Raw genomic sequence first — 8868 nt, forward strand, 5'->3', positions numbered from 1 at the left:
CAACAGGTTAGGAATTCATTTGTGCGGCTAAGAAATCGGCGAGCAAATCGACAAATGTTTTGACAATTTTAATCGCCCTTTACAAGTTTGAATCTATGCATGCAAACTTAAACTCCGAAATATTTTTTACGACGAGCAGAAGTATTTTACATGTACAATGTGCACATGTGTAAAAATATTAATTACTTTGAGTTTTACGATAATATGCTTTACTGTTTAATGCAAATAAAACCAGACTAAGGAAAGCTTTTTTAAGTACACTTATTTTGAGTGCTGTATTAAACGCATACAAGGCGTTTGCAAATGTTGCCTGTTGTCTTTATTTGGTTAAATATTAGTCCTAAACGAGTATTTGAAATAATAATTCTTCTCAAAATAAAACAGAGAATTTTCTAGATCCACTTTCAACACTATTAGATGAGGGGATTTTTAAAATATAAAAACTTAACCTTAAAAATATTTCCCTTAAAGCATAAATTATAGTTATTAAAATATTCCGTTTACTTGATTACGTTAAATGAGAAGCCTCGTGTGTCTTTACTTGGAAATGTCGCAGAGAAAACTTTAAAACTTTAGAAACTTTATCTTAGAGAACTTTATCTTTTAAACTTTATCTTAGAGAAATAATAAATTAAAACTTATTATTTCTCTAAGATGAGTACCAATTTAAAAATGAGGACTGTTTCAATCAGATTGGAACGATTAAACATCAAAGTCATCATCACTGCATTGATCATCACTGCATTGGTTCATAAATTTATTAATATATTTTTGAGTTTCTTCACGAACTTATGGGTAAAGTTAAAAAAGGTTTTTAACTTACTAGAGCATAATGCATATTGCCCTCACTGAAATGCTTCCTTTATCTAAATCATATGAAACGTTAGGTTTTATAACTCTAAGAACCTTCCAGTCAATAGGCAGGAACAATGTTTTCAAAATTATCTAGCTTTTGTGAAACTTCGCAAATGGAAATATATATTTAAGAACAATATTCACAAAAATAAATTTTGTAGCAAATTGGTTTCGAATTTAAAGCATCAGTTTAGGGTTACTAAGCGTTTCTACTGCTGTTCAAAACAGGTTTGAAGAGACCTATCCAATGTTATCATGGAAATATTTTAGATATTACAGTGGACAATTTTAGACATTACATGGAAATATTTTAAACATTACATTTTTAGACAGTTGCAGTGCAATTAACACGCTAATGCGAAATCTGGATTTTTCTATGTTTGCCTAAAGTAAAGCGAAATCAAAATTAAGAAAATGTATAATTTTTCACCAACAATGAAAATGAGTGCAGAAGATTAATGCTGAATTGCACTTAATAATATTTACTAAGAAATCTGATATGGAAACCACATGGCTTTCTTGTATGGCCTATTAAATCTTAAATTAACATATACAATTTTTGTTGCATTTCAATAAAACTTATTTTCTCAAATTTCATAAGACATGCATTTCTCATTAAATTAATTCAGTTCTCACTTCACGGCAAAGCTAAAATACGTAAAAACTCAAAACATCTTCATTAAAATTTGTAAATTATAGAAAAACATAAAACACCAAATACAGTTAAAACAGTTAAAAAACAGTTTTGTACAATTAAAATTAGAGTTAGAAATTAAAATTAAATTTAGAAAATAATTAAAATTAGAAAAAATTAAAATTAGAAAAAAATTGAAATTAGAAAAACAAGCAATTTGGCCAGCGGGCAAGAAAGCAGACTTTTCGGTGCATAAAACGGAAAGTTTACTTTTGATTCCACTCAGCAAAAGACACTGAAGGTGCAGAAACTGACTTAAATTGCTATTCTACTGAGTTTCAAATGTAAACAAATAGCGGTTCGTTAGGCTTAACTTGCCACTTAAACTTTTAAGTTGTAAATCCATAACTATTGCATTAACTTTGCCAGTTATGGCATAAAAACCTTAACCGGAATATAAAATCCACATAATTCAATCACGTTTAAAGCAAAAAATGCACAGTTTAGCAACATCCCTATCCTTACTAATTTTATAAATGCGAATGTGAGTTTGTTTGTTTGTTTGTTACGCTTTCACGCCTTAATTACTTAACCGATCACCATGAAATTTTCAAAAAATATTTTTGATATATTAGAAAAGGTTATATGCTATAAAATGTCTTCGTATGACTTTTATTAGCCGAGATATTAATTAAAAACTACTTTCCCCCTACATTTTTCACTTACTTTGTTGGGTTTTTCCCTATTAAACGGGCCCACCAGCGGCCGAGCGGTAAAGTCGCTGAACACTGGTAGTTCGGTCCGAGGTTCGAATCCCGCGAACGGGCTGGCTGCATGGGTGTTTTCGTGGTTTTCCCCATGTGTAACGTGTATACGAGCCAGTTCCCCTTAGAAAGTCCTCCACGAAGGCATCCCTCCCCTTAGGCAGATAGCCCTCGAGGCTTTGCCATAATCACACACACACACACACACACCCTATTAAACGGATTTGGCTAAGCGCCAATTTATATTTTCACAAATATCTATGGAACGGCGGTTAGTTGAATTTAGAGACACATATCAGCTGATTCCAAAAATTCGTCGGAATCCATCAATACCATTCTCATCTTCGTACGACTTTATTCAGCTGAGATATTAATTAAAAACTCCGAAAACGCTAATTTGAATGCAACTCAATAGCGACATTAGGGATTTTTTTCTTGAGTCTTCCCGTGTGGGTACAATAAATTGGTGATAAAAATTATAACTTTTGATCTAATTATCCAAATTTCTCAAAATCTAGAAACTTGTGTCGCTCTCTGAGTGATAGGAACAATGGTGGTGTAACTGTTTTTCTCTCTTAATTACTTCCAGCTTAATCGCAGATGAAACAATAATCCTTTTGCTATTGTTATTAACTCTTTGTTGACAGGCTGCGATTCGAAAGCGACGGAGGAGGGGGAAGCTGGTATCCGGTCGACCGTTGGGTTGTCGAAGAGGTCAAAGTTCACGGATTTACACGCGGAAAATCATTTAAAAATAATAACTTCTAATTAACTTACCGAGTTGAAACTATTATCAACATTTCGACTTTTATGATACATTTAATGATTTGTTTCGTATTTTTTTAAAGAGCTATTCATTCCTGTTATATATTTCTGTTATTGTTGCTTGAAAAATTGCATTTACATTTTATATTCTTTACATTTCACTGTGTGCGATAAAAAAGTTTGTTTTATCATTTTAAGGCGCTCGAATGTTCTTTATTTTGAAATTTTACGTGGAGTGTAATTTTAAAATTCAAGCGGAGTTGAAACTTATTTAAGGACATCCACGCGAGCGAAGCCGCGGGTAAAGCTAGTTTTAGAATAAAAACACTAAGTTTGCCAATCCAGGTAATAGAGTGGGAATATGTATATATATATATGTATATATATATATATATATACATATATATACATTTACATACGATTGGTGCAGCTGATTGGAACAAAAAAGGGCGGTGCACGATTGCATGTTATAGCAGTTATATCCGAAACTTCAACGTGTTTGACGGCTACTAGTTCTTGAGCTATGCAAGATACATACAGACGTACGTACGTACAGACGTCAAGAAAAAAATCTCTTATCTATCCATTTTAAATCCAATTTACAATTCTTTTTGGAAAAAAAAAACAGTCCTTGATTCTGCCCATACGTACTTATCTCACGCAAAAACTTAATTCAAATTGTTTCCAGAACGATTGAAATGGATATTTTCGTTAAAATATAATACCCTAAATTTTTCACAATAACAACACTTCTTTTACTTCATACATACTTTGAAATTCCTTAAAATTTCGCGATACTTAATCATCAGAAGTATTTTATTACTGTTTTGTAAATTTCACGTCAAAGCTTCCTCTCATTTAAGATTCTAATCAATTTGATTTAGTAGCGACGTAGTTAGCAAATGATTTGACAAGGAAAACAATTTAAGATAATTTACTGCACGTGTGCAACAAATAAGCATAATAAATACGCATTAATTTTGCTACAGAACAACTAAGTGACATTATTTCTAACAATAAACTAGTGGCTAAGTAACTTGGAAAACTTACGGTTAATTAGTTCCCCGAAATATACTTAAATAAGGTGAATGAACTCGGTTGTCCAAACTTTTCAAAACAGCTGTTGTTTCCTTAAATATTGATTCCTGTCATGTACGTTTAATTACAAAGTTTCTTAAAATTACGGATAGAATTTTCTGAGAACTATTCCAGCTTTTTAGGTTGAATTAATCTATAGATGCATAATATAATGTTACATTGCATAATGAAAGTAGTTTTTTCTATTGTAATACAGAATCCATTGTTCCTGGTTAGATTCACGCACAAAAGAAAGTGACAGAGAAGTAAAATCACTGAATACTAGTAGTTTGATGTCCGCTTAAAGTTTAGCAAACTGTGTAGCTGCATGGGACTTTTTGTGCTTTTCATTACGTCCAATGGTAATTGGAGTCAGTTTACCTTAAAAGTTTCCCACGAAGGCAACAGGCAACTTAGCAGATAGCTCTCACATTCATTTATTGTAATTCAAATAATCCTGACCGGTTACGACCCTGGCCTATAATCTTGAAACATAGGAAAACAATGAAGAGACTATTAGAACACTAAAATTGTTGTAACTGTTGGGAATTTACTAATTTATTTGTTATAAAAATAGTTCAGTGTAACAGCTTGCACGATTCTAGTTAAATTAAAGTTACCTTTTTTTTGGCAAAATCTTTACTTGAACTATGAAGCGACTATTCGACAAGTTTAAACTGCATTAATGACAGGACTTGGGAAGGGTGAAAAGACATTTTCAATCAACTCACGAAACTCAAAATAGAAATGTAAAGTTAAAACTAAGTTAAATAATAAGCCCAAGACATTTAATACAGATGTAATATATGATAGCATTCTTTTATGGTTTTTAATTCAGAAACATGTTAGTCGTGCAGGATATTTTTCACTGCAACTATGCTCCGTTATGTGGGACATTTACTGGGTGGGAAATTCGTAATATAAGTAACCATCATATAATTAGTACAAAGGGGCTTTGTCCCTGAGGGACTACTGTTTTCGTTTTGCGTCGAATCACTCTGAATGTCCGTTTCACTTTTCAAACTGTTGCCACCAAATATTATCTCCCTGTATTATATTAAAAAAATTAAATAATGAAAAATCTGCATAAATGTATGTATATTTCTCGCATTGTGATAAAACAACGGTACATAGAGCCATCGAATTTTGAATAACGTAATCCTCCCATGAATATGTGCATATGGAATACCAAATTTAAAATTTGAAATTTGTTTTGTTATCGATTTTGTATTTTTTAAAACTTTAACGAATTTTTGATTAACAAACTCAAGGATTTCAAAGCGAGCAATGGAAAACGTAGTACAGAAAATTTATTTTATCTCCAGCGCGTGAGATTGTGTATCAGAAATTCTTAAGATATGCTCAATTTAAAATTTATTTTGCGATATTGCTCTTGAACTGAATTTTATGGTTTAAGTGCGAAGAACATGATGTTTAATAAATAAAGGTAACATACAAAATATTAAAAAAACGCCCGTTTGGAAGTGATTTAAAACCTGAAACCTTTCAGATTTTTATTTATATGGCCTCTGAGGACAGAAATTCCAATTAACAAAATATTCCCATGAAATTATATTTCGTATACTCCAGTTGTCTCAAACTGACGGCCGCGGGCAGCATGTGGCCTCCAAACTAATTTCATTTTGCCATCGAAGACATTTCAATTTTGTATTTATTGCGAATACGCTATTGCAAAGATTTCATGATTTAGTTACTTTTGAACTTTGAATTCATATTATCTTCATTTTCTTTATAAAAAGAACATGAATAACACACCAGAAAATCTACTGAAGATAATCAAATTATAGTGTGATATAAATCTTAATCAAGAATGTAGAAAATTTGATTAATTTTATGTAACTTAAGTAAAATACATATAAGCTCGGTTACGAATTTTTTCACTAAAAATAATCGCTAAGTTTGGGAATACAGTTATCGAAGACATTTCAATTTTGTATTTATTGCGAATACGGTATTGCAAAGATTTCATGATTTAGTTACTTGAACTTTGAATTCCTATTATTTTCATTTCCTTTATAAAAAGAACATGAATAACACACCAGAAAATCTACTGAAGATAATCAATTTACAGTGTCATATAAATATTAATCAAGAATGTAGAAAATTTGATTAATTTTAAGTAACTTAAGTAAAATACATATAAGCTCGGTTACGAATTTTTTCACTAAAAATAATCGCTTTGTTTGGGAATACAGTTATATGTGAACAGCTTAATATAAAGTTAAAAGTGAATAAGAAAAGAAACTGATTTAAATATTATCATCTGCAATCCGTACTGAAGATTTTTCTATTTAGGACTACACTTTCATAGGCGAAATAAATTTTAAATTCAACTTTATCATAATCGAAACGCCACGAAGTCAAGAAATAAAGAAGTTTTTAATTACTAGTTCAAGTCAAACAACAAAAATCAGCGTTATATTTTCAAATTTTCACAGGACTAGTTTCGATGGTTTTACCGAACCATCATCCTCAGCTGCAAAAGCGCAAATGAGCGACGTAGGATATAATGATTAGATAAGATAAGAAAGCCTGGACAGGAGCTAAGCTACTGGCGCCATCTGCTGATGAAAGCAGAACTAAAACATAATTTCTTTAAAGGCCGAAGGCAAAGATGGATAGGAATTAGGATCGTTAGCTAGAACAGAAAGATTTTTTTGAATGTGAAATGCCCCTAGAAAATCCAATTCTCCAATGGAAGATGTTTTCTAAATAATTTTGGCAGCAGAAAAATTGAAAGTGTGATTTTCGAACCAACAATGTTGGGCAACAGAAGACTTCTGTGTTTCCTTTATTCTGCGAAATTTTAAGGCTTGTTTATTTAATGTTAAGCCAATGTAAATTAAACCACACTGGCAAGGAATCCTGTAAATAACCCATGAATTCATAACCGGAATGGGATCCTTGAATATGGAACTCGGAACCATCGAAACTAGTCCTGTGAAAATTAGAATATATAAAGCTGATTTTTGTTGTTTGACTTCTGAATTAGTATTTGTTCGGCGTGTTATCGTGTCTTAATTAAGTTTGTAATTGCTTACATACAAACCTATGTATTTTTATTTATACGTCAAAGTAAAATTTAGAAAAATACGAAAACTAAACTAGGTTGTTATTATTTATTTTCAACTTTTATCCTACTTGGAAATGCTTCTTTGAAAACTTAGAAAGTTTCCATAATTTGTTCAAGTTAAATTATTTAATGATTAATTAAACATGTTATAACTATTTGAAAGAAATGTTATTTTGAAAGAACTGTTAATAGTTTAATATATAACTGTGAATATACTTGAATTACAAAATATAGCGAAAATATGTTTTGCAGGTACCAAACGTTAGATTTCAGATGGAAAAAAGAGTTAATTTGTATTTGTATCCTGTATGATAGTATTATTACTGTTTATGTCATATATTAATAAATGTTTAAATGAGAGAAAATTAAAGTTTATTTTAAATATCTTTTTATTTTGTTGATAATTTTGTAAAAAATTTGAAAAATGAAGAAAAGGAAAGAAAAAATAAAAAGAGGGAAAGTAAAAAGAAAAAGAAAAGGAAAAAAGAAGAGAAAAAGGGGGAAAATACCTGCCTCTTCAAGCTCTTTTCAAATGGTGCATGGGGCCCGCATGGAATTTCACTTTAAGACAAATGATGTATTTAGTTATATTGTAGAGACATTAGGTATTTTTTGGAAGCAAGAGTGATGAAAAATGATCAAACGCTTTCGCCGGGAATCGAACCATGGACCTCTGGAATACCGGCCCAGCGTGCAGACCACCACACCACGAAGGCATGCTAGGAAGGCGGGAGAAATACTTTATAATATAATCAGAACCATCTACAAATTTAATAATGAGTGCTGGTTTAAACAATGCAGTATCATCATTTGCCGAAACAAAGAACTTTTTTTTCTATAGTTCCTTTCTAAACGTGATTCCAATTTCTAATATTCGGACTCGATATGAAATATTAAAAAGCAAAATTAGGCCAGTAACTTTGTTCTCGAACATCTCCATGAATTTTCACGTAATGGTATGAAAAGGTTTCTAGTGAACTTATTACAGTATAGTGAATATTTCAGCAAATGGAATATTTGCTTTTCGAGAACCACACGAAAAGTTTGATTCTATTACCATAAAATGCTCTTAGCCTCTCGAACAGTACTGTAGCTTATTGTAAGAAACCTCGCCTATGAAAGTGTATGTTTAAGATCAGTATTTAAGAAATTAAATCTTGTAACCATGCGTGACCTATGTATAACACCATGTATCAACAAATTTTTTAACAAGATTGTATTTAATGCTCAAAACGTTTCCATTAAAATATTGGTGATTATTAAGGATGCAAGATTCTCAGTTTCTACGCTTGTAGAATTTTATATGATTAATAAATTATCTTTTCTGGAATGTTATAATAAATTATCTTTTCTGAAATGTTAAACTAAATATAAAAATTAGAAACTATTTGTTTCAACTTCAGCAAATAATAATAAAAAAAACCCTTCAAAAAATAGAATATTGTAGTCACATTCAAAACTTACTTTGATAATATATTCAGTATATTTAATATGAACTAACTATGAAAAAATGAAAAATATCAAGAAATGGCATGAAAATTACTTTTTATGAATAATTTATAAACGGAGATTTTTTTTGTAATATCTGAGTATCAAACAATTAACAAAGTATTAACAAACAAAGTAAAAACAAAGTAAGTAGTAAGTAAAGTAAAGTAAAGTAAGTAAACAAAAGTAAA

The 8868-nt window shown here is 30.7% G+C and overlaps 1 protein-coding gene across 1 annotated transcript in view; it reads right to left on the reverse strand.

The window, feature by feature from the left end:
* Nucleotides 1-8868, reverse strand: part of DopEcR (G-protein coupled receptor DopEcR) — a 174505-nt gene that overhangs the window by 115638 nt on the left and 49999 nt on the right. The gene's annotated exons all lie outside the window — the stretch shown is intronic.

This window comes from Stegodyphus dumicola, chromosome 9, assembly GCF_044657685.1.
Source record: "Stegodyphus dumicola isolate Sdum_Otavi_A_Nest chromosome 9, ASM4465768v1".
Taxonomy (NCBI): domain Eukaryota; kingdom Metazoa; phylum Arthropoda; class Arachnida; order Araneae; family Eresidae; genus Stegodyphus; species Stegodyphus dumicola.